This window comes from Ictalurus punctatus, chromosome 5, assembly GCF_001660625.3.
Source record: "Ictalurus punctatus breed USDA103 chromosome 5, Coco_2.0, whole genome shotgun sequence".
In the NCBI taxonomy this organism is placed as follows: domain Eukaryota; kingdom Metazoa; phylum Chordata; class Actinopteri; order Siluriformes; family Ictaluridae; genus Ictalurus; species Ictalurus punctatus.
In genome coordinates this window covers 1,649,417-1,671,835 of record NC_030420.2, presented here as the reverse complement: position 1 = coordinate 1,671,835, position 22,419 = coordinate 1,649,417, and the positions used below count along the sequence as shown (strand labels likewise).

General features: G+C 37.9%; 1 pseudogene; it reads right to left on the bottom strand.

The window, feature by feature from the left end:
- The window catches only part of LOC128628772 (alpha-2-macroglobulin-like protein 1), a 37,345-nt pseudogene that overhangs the window by 4,251 nt on the left and 10,675 nt on the right, over positions 1–22,419 (bottom strand).

Below are 22,419 nucleotides of genomic sequence, written 5' to 3'. Positions count from 1 at the left end.
TAGCCAAAACCTTCCTGTATCCTAACCCAGATTATATTCGTAAGGTGCCTACATCTGCTGTCCAGCCTGTGTTGTTGCAGGCTTTCTGTCCTCCTCTGTTCCTCAAACCGGAACAAGAGAGAATGCACCTGCTGTGTCCAGTAAGGGCTCCTGTACTTACCTCCACCGCTCCGGCCAGTGGCATAAGTTGCAGCAGCTGCTGGTCTGCTTGGCAGTGACAGTAGAGGTGATGCTGGGTCAAAGCAGCGCATATTTAATTGGATAGTTGAAGCAATCCCTATTGCTTAGGAGGTGCACGGCCTCAATATGCCTCTGGGCATAAGGGCTCATTCCACTAGGGGGGTCAGCCCCTCGAAGGCTTTGTCCAAAGCGGTGTCCTTACAGGATATGTGTGCTGCTCCAGGATGGTCTATGCCACACACATTCATTCAATATTACAGCCTGGATATTCATTCCACCCCAGGCTCGAGTGTGTTGCAGTGACCCTCGGGCTTAGGTCTTTTTGAACAGGCCGTACCCTCGGTATGACAGAGTGGGCATTCTCGTTCCCATAGTGTTATGCTAAACACAATGTGGAGTTCCCTTTGAAAGGGAACGTCTGGGTTACACATGTAACACTGTTCTGTGAGAAGGAAACAAGACGGTGCGTAACTTTGTTATACTGGGGTAGGCCTGTGAATTGCGTCTTTGCTTCAGATAATAGAGGCTGATGGAGCGGTTCACAGGTGCCATATACAGTATCTCACAAAAGTGAGTACACCCCTCACATTTTTTAAAATATTTGATTATATCTTTTCATATGACAACAGTGAAGAAATGACACTTTGCTACAATGTAAAGTAGTTAGTGTACAGCTTGTATACCAGTGACTCTGAAGTCACTCAAAGACTCTGATCATTTTTCCATAGCATGGCTTTATTTTAAATGGAAAATTCTGTGACCCTGATATTTCTATCATCCAAGAACATTTATGAGATCATTCTTCAATGCTCAATCAACAGCCGTGGATGCACAACTCCAAAAATACAGTTTTGTGACTCTGATCGTTTTTTCATTGTGGTTTTCATTTTTAATCTGTTTATGTTATAGAAAATTCATTCAAAATAATCAGATAAATTTGACAAAGCCATGATTAATTTTTTATAACAGCAGCTCTGACAGATTTGCAGCTATAAATCACAGGTTTATATGAATGTGCTCATTCTTATGTTATTGTTGTGGTTTTAGTTAAATTTGAATAGTTACAGAAATGATTTTAACATTAATATCAGAGGAACCCAGTGTTTTAGTGAAGCTGTGTGTGCGCTCTTACTCCGTTCAGGTAGATATTGACTTCACCATCAGCTTGTTCCACAAAGTTCACAGATCCATCAGTCGACTGTAAGAACAAAACCATGCATGTGAACACAAACTGATCCAGTAATATGATAACGAGTAAAAGTGTTGAAAACTGTGAATGAAAACTGTTCTGTCACCACGGCTGAACAACTTTTCCCTGATACTCGATGTTCAGTGTATAATAATAATTAAAGTTAAAGGTCTAAGTTACATTTGAAGTGCTGTTCACAAGCATCACAGACGCCTCGTCCGCACTGAATCCAGACAGAAGCTTGACAGTAATGATCACCATGTTGGTCTCCAATCGTTGACCGTTATACCTGAAATTAAAAGATCATTAAAGCCCTCACACTCTCATTTGCTCATCAAATGTTATGATAAGAATTCTAATCCAATTAACTCAGCTTTCTAAAAGTAAATTCTACCAGAGAAAATTTACTCACATTATACTCAGATTATGTTTATTATTTAACAATGCATTATTTAACACTGATGCAGAGCCATTGTTTTCTAATACAATTAACTGCTTTCTAAAAGTAAATTCTACCAGAGAAACATTATTAACATTATCCTGAGTTTATGTTTATCATTGCAGTTCAGTGTTTTAACTGTGTCAGAAATCCTCATAAATATATGTATACATGCTCATATAAAACTGATATCTGAACATTATGTATATACAATGACTCTCACAGATTTATATGAATCTAAATCAATAAGAATCTTGTGGCCCCAAAGTAACTTACATTACAGCAGCTATAAACAATCGTTCCCTCACCACCTCTCTCTTTTCTCTCTCTTGAAGTTAATAAAACAAAAATAAAACCCAGCTTGTCATGTTATTGAAAAACCGCAAAGAAGTGTAGACTCCTCTGTCCTGAAGATGTCGGAAAACTGAAAGTTACACCTTTACCTCTGACTGTTACAAAGCCCCGACACTGGAGATTCCTTCCATAAATGGTGAATAAACATCTCCTTAGAGAAAACTTCGCCAAGATGCAAAATAATAACCAAGGACTGTATTAGGAATAATTAAAAGTCTTAATTTATTTGCTGCATTTTTCCTACATGCATGCTAACTTTTGTATTCCCTGTCAACTATATTGTTGATATCAATTTAAAAACTGTAGACATGATCCACAATAGTAAATAAATATGCTAGCATGCATATATGCATATATTAATTGAATTAATTCTCCATTCTCCGTTTTTGTCACTTTGTTGATTCGGAGCTCACCTGACAGTAATTTTCACTTCCAGAGATGGATTTGGGATGCTGCATTTACCAGATGCTGAAGCTGAGATAGTAAATGAAGTGCGGTCAGGAGGAGGAGGGATGTTGTAGCACAAAGTGAACTATAAGGGGAAAAAAACCCCACAATATTAGCACAATTCATCCTCTTTTCAGCAGGGTTGCCAAGTTTCACGTATTTTGGCATAATACACATGCCATATATAAAATGTATTAAATATCAAGCCAACATAAAAATACAACAGTCACACATCTGCATTAAGATTATTTTGTGTCAGTATTGAGAAGGTGTGGGGTTTAATGAAGCCCTTCTTGGTTGGATCAGTCTGAAGCGGATGGGTCCTGTACCAATCAGCCAATTGAGAAATACCAATTTCTCAACATGCATTCTTATGTGATCTTTCGTGCTTGTGAACTCGTTCTATGTAATTATCCACTGATGAAGTTCAATTCCAATACTCAAGAATGCAAGTACCGGGGACGTGCAGTATGAAATTACCAAGATTTGTCTTGATATCAAGGATGCATCGAATGCAGACCTCAGCGGAACGAACACGCTTGAAGTCCCAGAAGTCACTGCAGCAAACCAATAGCACATGACGGAAGCCTGACGCATACCTGGCATTTTAACACATTTTTAACAACAGTAATCAAAAAAATCAAAATAGGCATTTAAAAAGAATGATTGTGATATATGATTTAGATTGAAATATAGTTCAGGTTTTTGAAAAGTTATTCCTTAGAAGTATTTTAACAAATTAAACTAGCTTACATTTTGAGGTAACGGTAAACTCGTTAGCATAGTTTTTATTTAACGTGAGGTAACAGTTGCACAAAGTGAGCTTACTACATTAAAACATACTTAATTGATCTTGGTTAATTAGCCAGTTAACAGTATATCTATTAACCAGCTGAAACATGTTACTTAGGGAGCACTGAAGAGATGAGGACCCTGTCCTACTACTAGAAATGTGCTGGGAGCTTTAACATTTTTACAGTTTTCTTAAGTTTCTTCTTTTATATTCTCATGTTCGAAAGGGCTTCAAAGTATATCTTAAGATCAGTGTTACAGAATGTAATATGAAGGGTTTTTTTTCTTTTTGTAGTTCCTCTCATCTTGTGAATGCAAAACTAAAATAATTAAAAGATTAATGATGTAATTTTGTGTTTCAGAAAAGTAACATATCACAGGGTTTTAATTAATTATTTGAAGGGTCCATTTTAACGTGAACATTAAATGAGGTAGAGAAGACAGATTTATATTTAAAACGTTCTGTCCAGGTTATAAATGGTGAGGTTTAAGCCAGCTTGATTTGCATGAAGGATTGAATCAAACAATAATGGAGTTTCTTATAAAATTATTATTAAAAAGTATATCAAAAATGGAAAGACCATTTACTAAAAGTTGAGGGACTTTGTAAAGTTGAATCATTAATATCTATAACTGAAGATTTGGTTAAAGTTGGTATGCCACTGGGGATAGCCTTAAATATTTTTTTTTGTAATTCTTTTTTCCATTTAGAAGTGTATAATTACCCATTCCTGCCAATAGGCTCATTTACAATTAATATGTTATGCTGGAACCAATTCTCCATGGACAGTGACTTGTTGTTACATGTGAAATGACCATTGTTCCAGATAAAACATCTATTGGAAGAGAAATTGTGCATGTACAAAAGTGACCAGTACAGTAACGTTTGTTTGTCAGAGTCACGCTAAAACGTGCTTGACAGTTAAAACCCATGGATTTGTATAATGTTGTGGGCGGGACACTTCAGATTCTACACAGTATTTAATTGGACAGAAAATCTGATGAAGTTGAAGTGTAGAATGATGCCATAAAATTTGTTGATCCGTATTGGTGTTAGAGAAAGACGGTAAATTTTGAATGCGTATATCTTCCAAGTAAACTTGTTTATAGGTAAACTGAAGGCAAACATGTTCATACGAACAGCCTGCAAAGACAAGGGCACGGTGAGGAAGAGAGAGAAACAATCAAACAGAAAAAAGTGATATGACATTACACACTTTTTACCCAATAATTCTCATTTCCACACAGAAAAAAAGTCACATTCATAAAGATTTCAGTCATATTTACACCTGAGGAACTGTGATAAGAAAGTAAAGTGGGAAATCTCTTGAACTCATACTAACATACGGACTAAGTATAGAAAATATTATCATTTTTCCGCAGTCTGAAGTTGTCTCAGACCACTATCTTATCTCGTTCATAATACGTATTGATCATAATATTTCCACCTCGTCTCGCTACCGCGTAAAATGTACCTACACATCAGCTACTGCACCGAGCTTCATAAATAACTTAGCAGAAACATCAATTAGATTTGGACCACTGTCAGATCACATAGAACTCGATCAGGCGACTGAAAGCTTGGAGTCAACACTCCGCTACACGCTAGATAGAGTGGCTCCACTCAAAAGGAAAATAATTAGAGAAAAAAAATTAGCACCCTGGTATAACGATCAAACGCGAACCTTAAAACAGACAACTCGACAATTAGAACGTAAATGGCGTCAAACCAAACTGGTGATATTTCAAACAGCATGGAAGGAGAGCCTACTGAAATATAGGAAATCTCTTGGCGATGCTAGAAAAATCTATTTCTCCACCTTAATAGGAGACAACAAAAACAATTCTAGATTCCTTTTCAACACAGTAGCAAAATTAACTAGGAATAAAACCACTACAGAGAGAAACACTCAATCATTACATAGCAGTGAAGATTTCATGAAATTTTTCATTGATAAGGTTGAAAATATTAGACGTGAAATACAGGCCATTAAATTAAAACCGGACAGTACTGTAACAAACCCATTACATGACAATGTAGCAATATCAGATCAATGTATAGTGTTTTGCTCCGCTTAGAGAGACCGAACTCACTACATTAATCTCTTCAGCCAATTCATCAACTTGCATACTAGATCCCGTACCTACATGTTTGTTTAAACAGATTTGTCCAGGAGTAATTGAACCACTTCTAAATATAATCAATTCTTCCCTAAGCACTGGCTATGTACCTAAATCACTTAAATTAGCAGCTATTAAACCCTTGATTAAAAAACCTGATCTTGACCCGTCTCAATTGTCCAGCTATAGACCAATATCAAATCTCCCCTTCATCTCTAAGATTTTAGAAAAGGTTGTAGCAAAGCAGTTATGCTCGTACTTAGATAGGAATAACATTCATTAAATGTATCAGTCAGGATTTAGACCTTATCATAGCACAGAGACAGCGTTAGTTAAAGTAGTAAATGACCTTCTACTGACTTACGATCAGGGTTGTGTCTCGCTGCTTGTGTTACTCGACCTTAGTGCAGCTTTTGATACTATAGATCACACTATTCTACTTGATAGATTAGAAAATGTTGTTGGTATTAAGGGAACAGTCCTCTCCTGGCTCAGGTCTTATCTGACCGATCGTTATCAGTTCGTAGATGTAAATGGTGATTTCTCCATGCATACTGAGGTTACTTTTGGAGTTCCACGGGGTTCTATTTTAGGCCCACTGCTCTTTACTTTATATATGCTACCCCTAGGTCAAATTATTCGTAAACATGGAATTAGCTTACACTGTTATGCTGATGATACACAGTTGTATGTTTCAACGAAGCCAGAGGACAGACAGAAGCTTAGTAAAGTTGAGGATTGTGTAAAGGACATTAGACATTGGATGTTAATTAACTTCCTTCTAAAAAAAATTCTGATAAAACAGAAATACTTTTATTAGGCCCACGTGTAGCTAGAAGTAATCTTTCTGATCACATGGTTACTCTGGATGGTCTTTCTGTTTCATCACGTACAGCAGTTAAAGACCTTGGAGTGATTATTGACTCCAGCCTATCATTTGATGCTCATGTAGATAATATTACTAGGATAGCCTTCTTTCATCTCAGAAATATTTCTAAAATAAGAAACATATTGTCACTACATGATGCGGAAATACTAGTTCATGCATTCGTCACCTCTAGATTAGATTACTGTAATGCCATACTGTCTGGATGTTCCAGTAGGAATATAAATAAGCTCCAGTTAGTCCAGAATGCAGCTGCTAGAGTCCTAACTAGAACTAGAAGATACGACCATATCACACCGAAATTATCAATACTGCATTGGCTCCCAGTAAAATCTCGCATTAACTATAAAATACTTTTATTAACCTATAAAGCACTAAATGGTCTCGCGACACAATACCTAAGTGACCTTTTGGTTTTATATGATCCGCCACGCCTACTTAGATCAAAAGATGCAGGCTATTTGACGGTACCTCGAATAGTGAAGGCTACAGCAGGGGGAGAGCTTTCTCTTATAGAGCCCCACAGTTGTGGAACAGTCTTCCTATTAGTGTTCGGGACTCAGACACAGTCTCAGTGTTTAAGTCCAGGCTTAAAACGTATTTGTTTACTCAAGCCTACCCTGACTAGATTCTGTTCTACTACTTCGCAGTCATAATTATCTTTTTTCTCCCTCTCTCCTTTCGCCGAGCCCCACACGAATTTATGGAGATACTAGAGATCCAGATCCTTTCTGCCTCTGGGTGGAGTTGAAGTCTTCTCTAATTCCAGACTGTTGGGACTACGGCTGCTCCTAACGCCATACAGACTTCATATAAATCCATAATGAACTTTTTCACGCTATCTGTTGTTACCCAGATGAGGATGGGTTCCCTTCTGAGTCGGGTTCCTCTCAAGGGTTCTTCCTCTTAAAACATCTTAGGGAGTTTTTCCTTGCCATCGTCACCACTCAGTGGCTTGCTCAGTTGGGATAAATTCGCACCTTTAATATCTGTATACCATGTTGATATTTCTGTAAAGCTGCTTTGAGACAATGTCTATTGTAAGAAGCGCTATACAAATAAAATTCAATTGAATTGAATTGAATTGAATTGAAATGGTTATGTACAGACCTGCACATACACACAGCCTTTCCCTTGTGCTGTGACGTTGTAATCTCCAGGAACCTCCTGCAGCTGACTCTCCTGATACAGCAGCCTGTTACTCTGATTGATGGTAAACTTCTTAATCACCCCTGATGGTGATGTTATAGTAACATTAACAGCTCCTGCTGGACGGTAGGTGGTGAAACTATATTTCGCCAGAGCCTGGAGAGCCACGACAGTGTCCTGTATGGATGGATAAGAGTATGAAAATGTGATCAAACTCTATTCATGCTGGTGCTGTTTTACCCAAGTACACATTTGAATTTTAGTGAGTAGTAACCAGATGTGTGCTTCTATAATAATAATAAACTTAATAATAAATAAGTACAGTAATAGTTAGAGGTACTCGATTCGAACTAGACTCCAATTATGAAAGAACTCGGGCATGTTTCACACTCGGGTAAATTTGTACTCGAACTTGACACGGACTCTGGAATTTTGGACTCTGAAATTTTTCAGAGTACAGTCGAGTCCATGTCACGTGTAACACGAAAATAAAGATAATAAATGAATAGAAACATAAAGTTAAGGTAACTAGAAATTAATGTACGTCTCCCTCGCGCTCATCGTGCAAGTACTGGATTGAGTTCTCTTTAGCGGCTTATTACACTTGGACGGTTAAATAACTACATACACACGTCAACATGCAGGTCTGGCCGAGTATTCATGTAAACACAGTCGGTTATGTCGTAAATGAATGTAAACAGTTGGGGAAAAATCAGAGGTGTGTCAATACAGTATATTGGATCTGTGCATTAGGTAAATTTTTACACAGAATATAAATATATAGTCTAAAGCATAGTGTCATGTCCCGAGATGTAAGGAAGGAGAATACGGAAGCAAGCACAGGTAAAGACGTTTTTATTTAAAGGAGACAGGCAGATAAATCCAAATCGTGAAACAGATGCGTAGTCAAAAACAGGCAGTGGGTCGGGCGATCGGCAAACAGGCATAAACGGGGCAAAGCAGGAATCTAAGTCGCGGTCACAGAAAACAGGGTCAAATCAAAAAACAGGAAACATAAAACTATGACAGGGAACTGGAAGCAGCAACACCAGTGTGGTCTAAATGAACTAATCTATCGTGGTAAACTAACTAAATCTATCAAGGTGCGTAACATGAACTAAGACTATGACCTATACTATATCTAATACTCCGCGAGGTGTACAGGGATGTGAGCGGTATATATCCCGAACATAATCAACACTAAGTGCTGGCAGCTGCAAACAATAAAGCCACACCCTCGAACAACAACCAGTGACAAAACAGGGAGGAGACAGAACAGAAACAAAACAAATGCACGTGTCCACAGTAAGCAATGTCACGGTTATCAACATCCGAAGAGTATGCGCTCGCTGAGCACTCGTGCACGTAGCTTGTGCATGCACGTGCCCTCCGGTTCTCCGAGCGCGCTGCCAGAAGGGAAGATCGTGACACATAGGGACAGTAATTAAAGTAATTGGACAGAGTGAGATATGGGCAAGGGCTAGAAATTAAGCTAAATAAAGTGACCACTGTGTCCAAGTATAAGCAAATTATGCTTTAAATGATGCAGTGCATAAAAATTGCATTCTAGACTTTGGGACACATTTGTAGATTAGCTACTAGTGCAAATTCATAAAGAATATAGGAAAGTAAATAATATAGATGTCCAGTTACTCCTTTCATTTAACTGTTCAATTCGGTACATTGTAAAAGCTTGTCATATAAGCCATGACATAGCTGTAAATCTTTGAATAGCATTTGTAAAACAATTAGGAAGTGCAGTATGTTTTTTGTGTAAAAGGTGTGAAGTTAAAGGGGAAAGGACATGCAAACTAAAGTATGAGACTGATGTGTTGAAGCTTTGTACCTGTGTAGACCTGAAACCCCCAAAGGGGTTCTGCTGCTGAGAAAGCCAACGGACGATGCTGGCGCTGTAACCCAGGCCAAACCCGGAGAGCTGGGGTCCAGACATCAGAGCCAGAAGCACATACGAGGTAATCTCCACCTCCAAAGAGTCCATCACAGACCCATCATTCACTCTGCTCCAGTACCTCCTGCCCCCTGAGGGAGATATTATAGAAAAACTGAAGCCATTGACTCAAGGTTGTCCAACGAAAAGGTTTAAAACGCCTGAATGTGTTTGTACAGAATACATTTCCATACGGATGCTTTCAGGGTGGGAGAGATGGTATACTCATTCCCCTGTCAATCACAGCATCACTAGATGGTTGTTGGTGCCTGTGAGCTTGTGTATGCAGAAGAGGGCAGAGAGCACATTCCTCCGAGTGTGTTAAACTGCTCTGTTACGCAGCATGAACAACAGTTGAAACTGATTGGCTTCACACATTGGAGGAATCATGTGTTAGCTTTCACCCTCTCTGTTTAATAGATGTCTTATGATAGGGGAAGGCTGGATGCTGGGTGAGAATTGGGTGATCAAATTGGGAAGAAAAGGGGAAGTAGTTCCAGTCTAGATACAGATACAGTTATTCAGAGCACTATGCAGATACAGATAGAGACAGTGTCAATGTTACACCATTATTAAATATTGGCCTACACATGTACAGCGCCCTGTGTCAGCTGTTGGAGAAGGTTTGTCAATTTTTCCTTGTGTGGTGGTTTGATAGACAGACAGACTTGGAGCATCAAACCTGAGACTATGGCCTTTGCATCCAGGTCTAAGATGAGCGTGTTCCTCATCGCCTGATCTCCAGCTAGAGTGAAGGCGTAGAAAAGGAGAGCCTTGGCGTAGGTGGAGTTCACCTGAGTGTACGCATTCCTCAGGCACGCGAGACTCCTGTTCACCACAGGATCCTGTTGTATACATATTAACATGTGTAGATCATGATCCATTCACGAGAGACAAGTCAATATCTTTGCACCACAAAATGTACATATAAATATATATTTATTTAAGTCTGTGTTGTCAATTTCTTTGTTTTGTTTACAACAAGACATTCTCAAACAAGGTGTTCAATCTACGCTTGTTATTTCATACATTATACATAAAAACATAAAATTAACTGGAGGTGTTGTTTTCTAGCAAACACCTTAAATACAAAACTTTAAACCAGGCATGAATATGTTTTGAATATGTTTTGTAAGTTGCTGAAAAACTGATTCGTTGTTAAAAAAAAACCCACATGATTTAAAAAAAAAATAAAAAGAATATATATATATATATTTCTTTTTATTATTATTTTTTTTTTAAATCACCACTTGCTGCCATACTTCTTGTAGTGTACGTTTATCAGCATGTATCTTTACATTACCATCTGATGATCCAAAATTCACTGAATTTGTGTGTGTAAAAGTTCATCAGTGAAACAGTGTACTCACTGCAATTGTATAATTGAGCTCCAGCATTGCAGCTGCGACGTACGCTGAGAGAGTCACCTCATCATTCACCCCTCCCTGAGAGACCAAGAGAGAGATTATTACTGTAATACTTCAGACCCAAAACTAAATATAGTTTATATCCCAGCACTGGAAGATAGTGACATTAATGCAGCTACAAATCGCAGGTTTATATTAATGCACTCATTCTAATCTGATATCGTTTCTATAGTAACAGCTTGTTCACAGGGACTCGTACAGTGGATGATATACATAAATGGGTTATAAAATGTGTAATCGCTTATGTGCTGGTGTTTATGTAACATTTATGGAAGGAGTCTCTAGTGTCAGAGCTTTGTAACAGTGAGTAAAATGAGTTTACTCTTTTATGGATTCTTGGTAACATGACAAGCTGTGTAACTCAAATGTTGTTTAACGAACATTAAATGTAACTATAAACTGATTAAAAAAGTGTCAACCTTTAATACACAAAACAATGTAATTGTTGGCACACAGCAGTGTTATAAGAAGAATAAAACACTCCAGAACGTGCTGTTAGAGGAAAATAATCAACATTAAGGCTGTGGCACTAACTCCATTTCATCACACCACCTGCTGTTAATTATTGTCCTCTAACAGCACGTGGTATTGGACTCAGACTGGTCTCCTGACCTTCATGGCATTGTTGGAGAGTTGTCCCACTGAGGCAAAGCATCCGTTAGCCTGCTGCTGCTGACCGAGCCAGGCCTTCGCCTGATCTACAAACATCTGATCTACAAAGATATATCGCTTGGCACTTCCGAAAGACTTCATCACGAACGCCGTCAACCTGAGAACACAAACATGATCAGGTCTGTAGTCTGAAATCAAAACCACAATATTATTTGGAATGTAGAAAACATTGCAGGACTCTTTTGTGTTTCAGACGTCAACTTAAATGCATCTATATATAAATTGATGTAAATATATAAACATCAGATTAATTACAGCTGAATAAATATATATTATATAATGACTTAATATGGCTTTTAATTGTTTTCTGTGAGATGTTTATTTATGGAAGGAGTCCAGTGTCAGTGCTTTGTAACAGTCAGACAACCGTTTATAGCCAATATAACAGTGAGACCAGGAACTTAGTAGGCTTTCCACAACATTAAATGTAACTATAAATTACTAAAAAGTATGATGTGTCATTCGTATTCATTAATAATTAAGATTATATGTAATTATTACATTTTCATTGTTGGCACTGTTGTGGTGTAAGAGGAATAAAACTCTTCAGGGTGGTAAGAGTAAATCCGCTTCATCACACTACGTTGTTATTGATTATTTTACTATAACAAAGTGACACACGTTGTTATTTACATGACCGCTAGTTTTTCCAGAATTGCTTTGAAATTTTACATTTTAGACATTCAGCAGGTGAAGCAGAAATATGAGTGCTGGTTTATTGGGGGGATGCGTATTTCAGTCTTTACTTGTTTAGTTTCAGCTTTTTTACAGCTGCATTCTATGAGACTCACCATGTGTTGCCTGATGGATCTCTCATCCCAGAAGCACTGTAAGATCCATCTGTGTGTTTGTAGATCAGTTCTCTCTGATATCCTGTACAGGAAATGAAACAAACAAGGAGTTGTGTGATGTTAATGCAATGTACGTCTATTTTGCAGCTATTCCCACCCACTATCTAAGTCTTAGGAAGGGAAGAGAGAGAGAAATGAATTGGATGAACACAAGACTAGTACAGTCATCAACAATAAATTATAAAATTAAATAAAAAATATCTCAAAATATTTTTATGTACTTCTTTCCATTGAAAAAAGGATTAGCAAAAGGGACACTTTAAGGAGAAATGGTAGAGGAGGTGGATATCAAAAAGGTCTCATTTGAAACACTCAAAGTCCTCACCAGTCACGAGGTAGGTCTCGGCTGTGCTCCTGATCTGGGGCGTGAGCTGGTTGGTGCTCTCCAGGTACAGCAGGATGAAGATGTTGGGGGCAAAGCGCACCATGTTTTGCTCTCCACAGCCGTACGGCATCTCCAGGAGACTCGCCAGGTTCTGTAGCGCTCGGCCCATCAGATCTCCTGCACAGAAAAGATTATTTAAAGGCAATGTGCAGTGGAAATCAGTGTATTTTTCTTTTTTTGTGAAATTTATTTATATTTATTTGTGAAATAATGCAGTTCTAGACTTTACTTTTGATTAGATTGTGAAAAGTGGCTGTTACTAAAGATAGCACTTTTTGTTTCTGCTTGAGTTAATATTTTATTTAAATTTTTAGTTTAACATACTATTTTAGTGTATTTAGTATCTTTAATACTTTTGTTATAAAAAGGTTGGTGGTTATTTGATTGGTATCTCTGCTAGAATCAATACCTCTACATCAGATTTATGTTCCCTTTCAAAGGGAACTCGAAGTTTCCTTTAGCATAACACTATGGGAGCACCCTTGCGTGCGCGACCAGTATCTGAAGCTTGTGTAAAATCATGCCTCTATTTATAGGCCTGCCATGATCAGGTGACGTGGCAATTAAGCACGTCGCGTGATGTATATATGGCACCTGTGAACCGTGCTGTCAGCCTTATTATCTTCAGCGAGACTGTATGTCAGTTGTTTGTGTAACAAAAAGATGCTTCATTTCTCCTCTATATTTTCTCAAATTATCTGAACTGTTCTATCCCTTTTTTACAAGAATAGAAAAGAGAAAGAAAGAATGAGTGAGAAAGAATTCAGAAAGTGTGTTACTGCTAAACGCAACGTGGAGTTGCGTTTAGCAAAGTTGCGTCTTTGCTTCAGATAATAGAGGCTGACGGCGCGGTTCACACGTCTCATATATATATCACGTGACAACCTTAATTGCCACGTCACCTGATCATGGCAGGCCTATAAATAGAGGCATGATTTTACCCAAGATTCAGATACATGCGCAAGGGCGCTCCCATACTGTAATGCTAAATACAACATCTCGTTCCCTTGTCAGGGAACAGGGTTACATGTGTTTCAGGGAAGATTTTAGGGTTAAAGCTAGAACGGTTTTAAACCTTTTAAAGGGAGAGAACCATAACCTTAGACTTGCTCATTTTCATCCCAGCCACTTCACATACACCAGTGAAACATTCAAGTGCATGTCAGAGGTCTAGTTCAGATGCTGCCAAATGAACAACATCATCGTTAAATAACAGATATGTTATTTATAGGCTCCCATACCAAATACACTTCCAGCCTTAGCTGTGTATTGATATCCTGTCCCTGGAAACCAGAAAAACAGAAGCGAAGACGGAGTTCAACACTCCCCTGCAATTCCTTAACATAGTGGTTTGCCAGAACATTTTTAGGGACACCCAAACATCTTTTCATGGACTCCTTGAATGTCCTATTTCTCAACTGCTTGCATTTCTCTTCAACTTGACAGGTTCCTCCACCACCGTGTCCTAGGTTACCACCAACAAGCACAGACAGCCTCTCAGCCATAACAGCTGCTCTCAATCACCCCCCCCCCCCCCCCCCCCCAAGTATCACCATCATTTCCAATATGAACGTTGAAGTCCCCCAGGAGCACTGTGGAGAGAGTAGGACGTACCCTCTAAGCACAAGTACCACCTTCTCCAAGATGACTTCATGAATAATACTCTGAATTCCTATTTGGTGTTATGGGACGGTTCAGTGTGGACCCAACTGCAGCATGAAAACTCCCGCTAGTAAAAAAGTGGTCAAAAAGAGTTTATATAGAATTTTCACCCCCACCCTGAAAAAATAAATAAAATAATTTTATACATCTGTTAGTTGCACAACCCTCCTTGCGTCTTTTATCTTTGTCGTAGGATCTTTCTCTTTTTCCTGGCCATGCCTAAATTCTATCTTGTCCCTTGTTTCCTCCACTTTTAGTCTTATTTACCTTTTCGTCTTCTTTCACTCTTACCTGGGGCATAGCTCTGACATACCAAACCAGTCACCCCTCTACAAAGTTGTGACAAAAGGCTACATCAAAGGCTGGCCTTAAGTATCCTGCCTGACAGGTGCAGGCAATCCAGGTTAATCAGCCTGGAGGATTCCTTATTTATTAACTTGATTTCATGCTGTAAGTTATACTCAAATGCTTCTAATAATGGTCCAAACTGATGAAATAGAAACAGTTCTTCAACTCACCCAGGACAGAGACTGAGGCCATGGCTGAACCTTCCACGAACACCACAGGCAGAATCAGTGAGACGGTCGTCTGAACAATACCATCTACCAAAACAAAAGCCAAGGGGAAAACATGTGGTACAACTGCGTAAACCCAGTGTTTAGTTCTTAAACAAGACCCTTAAACTGTCATCAGTGTGTTTGGATCCCATCCTGTCAAACATTCTTTGATTGATTAGAACTAAATATCATGTAAATGTAACCGTACAGAATTAACCGCATGCCTCCTCCTGAGCAGTGACCCCTACACCAAATAATCCATGTATTTCTGAGCAATGAAATCATAAACTGCTCTGTACTGACGCACTAAATGATCAGTGAACAATTCTAAAACACCAATGATAATATGAATCAGATGGTTAAACGTTATAAATAAGGTGAAGGAATGAAGTGAGTCTGACCTGGACAGAGAAGTTCACTGTAGCTTTTACATAGTTTGGTTCCCTCAGCCTGAAAATGGCAACAGAATAATAATCCAATCATTAATCACAATTACATCGTCAGTCAAAGAGCTGTATTAAGAGCGACAACATAAGTTAAAAAATATGAACTTAATATATATTATACAGTATATTATGAAGAAGTTTTATGAAGTTTTATGAAGTCCCTTAAGTTGAGCGTTTCTTAATAGCATCAACTTTAAGCCCTTGTCTTTAAACTGTAAAAGCAAAAACAAAATCAGGATAGAAAATGCATTCTACAAAAGTAAACTTATTACAAAATTGAAAAGTTTTTCTCTAAACAAAATACACTTGTTCTATAGACAACAGGAACGCTGCACGTTTATATGAGTGGTTATCAGAGTGGGATCTGTAGGACTTTTAAGAATTTTGTTAAGGAAATGAAAATCACTAATTTATTATTGAGTACTATTGAGTTTGTTATATTTGCCTGTTTGACTAGTCATTTGAGTTGATTAGGGTTTAATCCAAACCTCAATAAAGGGACATAATGTGTCCTGTGAATGTAAGTTCTGAAATATAAAGTTTCATATCTCCAAGAAACAAACAGAATATTACTGTAAACATTTAAACAATGAGGTTAATATTTGAAACGTTGGATTATGTTCAAAAAATAAATCTGTACTAAGAAATGCATGTTACAGTTCAAGAGGTCTCTGGCTGGATTATATGTTAGTAGTAGTAATAATAATGTAATCACCTTCACTTGCAGTGTTTTAATGACTATGTCGATGCGTCCTTTCTGTGGTACAGTAACCGGTCTCGTCCCACACCGAGTCGATGATCTCACAGCCTCTGCCCTCACATTAATCCTCACCTCCCCTATAACACAAACACACACACACACACACACACACACACACACACACACACACACACACCATCCATAACTGGAGAACCCACTATTGCTAACAGGATAGGTATAATACATGATGCATCAGTTAGCTCTACGATTAACACCCCTGATAAAGGTTAAAAAATAAGAAGAAGAAGAAAAAGGCTTTTGAAAAATGTATTTGTGGATTATTAGCTCATGCTGAAAATCTGAGCAAAATCTAATATTTGATTAACAAAAGTATTGTAGAAATTTAAATGAACTAAACATAACTAAGAAATGTTCTCGATTTATATTTTGCTCTTTTTAAAGTTCAGGAAAAAGATCTAGCAGGGAGCTTTAAATTGTTTCTATTATAAATATAATGTGGAAAATGTTTATATTTTTTGTTATTATCAGGCCACTCATGAAAATCTCTAAGAAAAAAATTATGTTTGAAGTTACACTTTTATGAGTTCATAATATTTAATCTGCATTTTCCATTGGCGGTGAAGTGATGACCTTGTGATAATATAAAAGTCAGAAATTAGAATGTGTCTTATGTCTGGTTTTAGTGTGCTGTTTGTAAATGTCAGGAGACAGCTGTGGAACAGAGCAGAAGCTATTTTAAACTATTTAATATTTAACTATATAATTTGAGAAGGTTTACATATCCATTTCAGCATTTTCTGTGAACTTTAAGTTGAAAGGTTTGACGTACCCAGAACCAGTGGTGTGATGGTCCAGGAGAAGGTCTGGCTCTCGTCAGCACACAGGCAGCTTGTGTAACGGCAATTTTCACACACTTGTGCTGAGAATTGATTTGAGCCAGCCAAAATCACGTTCACCTTTAACAGAGTTTTCATTCCATCAGCTATCGGAAAACTAACCATACTTTTTCCTCAGTTGATCCTTATTCAAAAAAAAAGTAGTGTGACACCAGATGACGCCACAGATGACATCAGAGAGTAATTTGCATATTCACTGAATCGCACTGACTGGAATAAAACATGTTCTAAGGAGTAGGAGGTGTCCAGAAAATGTGCCAGTGGGATAAACAATGCTGAGCAGTGATTTGCTGTTGGCTTTACACACTGGTGGAGTCAAGTGAACCCTGCTGTCTCAGCTCATAACCAGCAACTGTGATGTGAGCTGGAGAGACATATCAAGTGCAGGACAGTAACTAATATGTGCTCAAAGATCTCTAGATTTGTCACCAGGTCCTTTTTTTAAAAAAAAAAAATAAAGTTTCTAAAGGGATCTAAAAAGTCACAAAATGTACTGCTAACGTTAATAAGTTGGCAAAACTATGTGTGAGGAATCCTTGTAGGAAATTAAAACCCATCTGAATGTCATTTTCTCTTAACACTCTGATGCCATATCTTTTTTTCAGAAAATATAACTAGAACAAACATGTCAGCTCACCATCATGCAGCTTTGGAGGTAGTTGAAGACGGTGGCTTTGAGCGTGAACACTTCTCCTCGGATGACGGAGCTCGGCATGGTGAGGCTCACAAAGAAAGGCTGGAAGGCAGTGAGCTGGGTTTTCGGTGCGACTCCGAACCCAACAGATGATGTACAAAATGCACCAGCCTGCCATGTAGTGATAGAATCTGGAACCGTTTTAATAATGACCGTTGTTCCAGTTTGTCTGTAGAGGAAAAAACAATGACTCAGTAACACAGCCTGAAGAAAGTGGAAACAAATTTCAATTAAACATGCACACCTGACTGAAACGAGATCCCAAATCCACGTCTCTGGGAAATATTTGCGGATTGTAACGACTGGTGCGACTGATCTAGTTGATGAACTCGAGTCAGCTGAAACATCGTTGGCAGCCATTTCTGGTGCACCCATGTCTACATCTGTGGATGGAGCTATACAGTGATATAACATACACATATCATGTCAAAAATTAAATGTGAAAAACCACTCACCTCTTCTCATTGGAAATGGAAAACACTCAATACGTTTCTTGACTATGGCATTGGTGAGGATCTTGATTCCAACATCCTGAAAAAAAAAAAAAAAACGGGAACACAAAATTATTTTTGCATGTTGAAAATAACATTACATTTCTGTCTACATTTTTAATAATAGATTATGACATTTTCACAATATTGTTTTATAGAATTATTACACATATAAGTCTACATGTATAAGCAAAACAGGAACAGAATTATGGGAAAAAGCAATACTCCATGTAATTTTTTCCAATTTATGTCTATCCATGAAGGTACTGCAAGGGGTATGATATTATACTGCAAATGATATTTGGAATCATTCACTATGAAACTTAGTAAACTGCTAAATAAGTAATTAATAAATCACTAAATTTCATGCTGTAAACTAATTAATGATGGAGTGGTCAGGATTACGGTTACCAACCCGAAGTCTTCCTCTAATACTACAGCAATTTGTCAAAAATGACAGTTTTTAATTTAGTTTTAAAGTATTAAAATATGTCATACTGTTTATTGGTCCATTTGTGAAACAAGTTAGTTCCTGTTCTCATTTACATTATAGCAGCTATAAAAAATGCATTCCCTCACTAGCCTTTCTTTATTTCTCTCTCTTGAAATGAAAAATAAAATGATGTATATGCAATAGTGTAAGTACAGCAGAGGTGCTGACTCTGCCCCCACATCCTCCTCCCTCCCAACACATTTCTATTCCATTTTCCATTAGTCTTAGATGATGTGGTGAATCCACCAATGGCCTGTGAAGGAGGTGTTCCTATAGAAATTATATCACATTACAATGACTGCATTAATATAAACCTGTGATTTGCAGCTGCACTACTGTCAGAACTGCTCTTATAGAAAATTAATCAACATTTTCTGTCCAATCAGTATCCAAAATTCAACAGTACTGTGGTATAATGTAGAATACTTATTATCACTACATGCCTAATCACAACCAACAGAATATAACGCACCTACACAAAGTTTATTATTTAAAAAAAAAATGAATGATGTCTTACTTTAAAGGTGTTGTACACGTCGATTTTTTTGTAGGCTGGTATATAAAATGGCCGTAGTCTTGCAAATATGTTGATGATGGGCGGGTTCCCAGAGCATTGGGATGAATACTCGTCATCGATGTTGTATGGATATCCTGATAACGTCTTCACAGGCAGCATGTTGAACACCTGGAATAATCGGGTGTAATGTAATTCTTCAAAAGGAGTGCCATTGTAATAACTGTTATAATTAACAACATTGTACCTATTGAAAACAAGTTATTATGTAAATGAGTAAACTGAAAGACATTTTGTTAGATTAAACGCACAGATTCCGTGTTGAGCTCGTCCTCTGGTCGCAGCAATAACAGACTCTGATCGATGGCCCTCACTGAACACAGTGATCCTGGGGTGGCTCTCAGGATCAATGACACCTTAGCACCAGGAAGCTCAGACGATTCTGAGAAATTCAGAGAAACCTGAAAGACCACAACCATGTAAGTAAGTAAGAAAGTAAATAAATAAATAAACTTCTGGACAATACAAGAATTTTTCATTTATCAAAACCAACATACCAATATTTTATTCAGGTATTGTCAAGTTCAAGACTAAATGTAATACTTATTAAACTGTTGCTTCACAGAGCTGTCTTGTTGCTATGTTAAATGGAAAATCTGATGTCTATCAGCATCTTAATAATAAAACTCTTTTGCCTCAGCACAAACCTCTGCTTTTGATGGAAATTTAACACTACAAAATAATCACCTGAGAACACCATCCCCACTGTGAAGCATGGTGGTGGGAACATAATGTTGCGAGGATGCCTTTCATTAGCATTTGGGGAATCCTAGAAGGAAATCTTGAGACTGGGGTGGAGGTTCACCCTCCAGCAGGACAATGACTTTAAGCATACTGCTAAAGCTACACTGTGGTTCAAAATCATTTGCTCAACTTGAATGTGTTACCATGGTCCAGACAAAGCCTGGACCTCAAACTGATTGAGAATCTGTAGCAATACTTCAAACTTGCTTATGTTTTTCATGCAATCTGACAGTAAAGTTCCCAAATGAAAGCATTTTTAATTCCAGATTGTAATGGTACAAAATGCGGAAGAGTTCAAGAGAGGTGAATAATCATGCAAGACACTATTGGTGTAATAGGTGACTGGTCCAGAGGCAGATAGAAACCAAGTGCAGAGCCAACTGAAAACTGATGTGCACAAGGTGCTAACCAGGGTATCGGGCGTAGAGAAGTGGGGCTAGCCCTTTGAAAGAAAACTTAGGACATTGTTGAATGGTAGTTGAGTAGCAATTTGAGGAACTCCTTACCCTATGAACATTTTTCCCTTCAGGTGGCATTGCCAGATATCTCTGGTCTGCGGTTAAAATGGTGGGTAGAATCCTTCATTCTTCAGTGGCAAGGCTAGAGATGAGATTTGATCAGATATGAATTGAAGGGAGTTGAATGCTGGACAAGGTTGCGGTCATTCAGTTAACATGCTCTTTAATGTTGCACAGGGATCTGGGTTGGTGCTCTTGGACTTGTAAACTGGGATGTGGTCACTATTTAAAAAAAAAACTTGGATGAGGTGTTTTCCAATTATAGGGAAATCACACTGCAGAAGCAGTGTTATCATCATTGTACTGGTCCATGTTGTTGTTGAAGCAGAAGGTCAGTTTTTGGACATGGTCATCTTTTTACCAGTCAATCTACTTCCATATCCTCACCTATTGTCATGAGTTGTGGGAAGTGCCTGATTTCCAGGCCAGCAACCCTTCAGAGAAACCTTGATTCAGTGCCTGAAATGAGGTACCTCTGAAGGGTTGCTGGCCTTACTGTCTCTTAGCTTAAGGTGCTTAGCATTCTACTAGAGCCCCACACTAGGGCCACTGCTCTGTCTCTATTTTTTTAAAAAAAATCTTTTATCCACATATCTATTTGAAATTGGGTTATTTTATAGCCCTTGTTATTGAAAGGGGCAAAAAAAAAAAAGGCTTGTAGCCTGAGAGGATTCATTTCTGACCTTGTTAGCCAAACACAGCTGAATTGGGAAGTTCATGCTGTCTGCCACAGCCTCACCACTGGAAAGGATTGTGTACAGGACCACCTGAGCAACCGGGGACAACTGTAGCATGTTCCTCAGTGACAGAGACAGTGTGCCTCTGATCTCCACTACAAAACAGATAAATATTCAAAGTTTAAGTGCAACAGCCAGCCACACAGTGCCAACAAAATCAAATGAAAAATGTAAACAAATATCCCAATTAGAATTTACGATATTTTAAAACAGTTTTCCAGCACTTACATTTGCAAAACTACATTGGTTTAAAAATTCATGGGGAGTTAATATATGGATGGTGTTATGTTTACTAACCTCTTCCTGAGGGTATAGACACCAAAAGACGTCCTTGCTGCAACAAATGTCCTCTAGACATCACCTACACATTAAAATGAAGATGCATAAATTGCAACGCATGAATTACAATTAAAATTTACAAAAAGGATTTTTGTCATTTTTAAAAGCTAGAACTACTTGGAAGGTCTAAATGAAAATCAAAAACATACAAGGATTGAGTATTTAAGCAAGTACAAGTATTCAGTTCAGTTAGTACAGAAACAGTAGTTTCCAACTCTGCTGGTGAAAATTCCAACAAAGGCAAGCTTCATACAATATATGCTGGAAATCCAATGAGTTACAAAGTTTCTTGTTTATAAATAAATGTTAGAGTGAAAGCCAAACGCACCATGTAGAAGAAGGACATATACGATCGTATGCGTGTTTCGTCACGTATCATGTACTCCGCTTCAATCACAGCATTTTTATCACAGCTGAAAGGCATCAAGCTGCTTCTCAATTTAATAAAACTCAGGCTCTCGGAGTAGAAAGGCTGAAGATAGAGGTAGGCTGTGAGGTAGTATGGTGTGAGCTGATTTGCCACATATACAACTAGTCTTCTAGTCATTTCATACTCTGCCTGTTTAAAAGAATAAATAGAGAAAATCAAAAAATAAAACACTGACATATTACATATTTTTAAACCATAGTGGTGCTGAAGTCTCAATTTTCTAAAATCACATCCAATCACATTTGTTTATAAATTATTTAGCTGAAGGCACCTAATC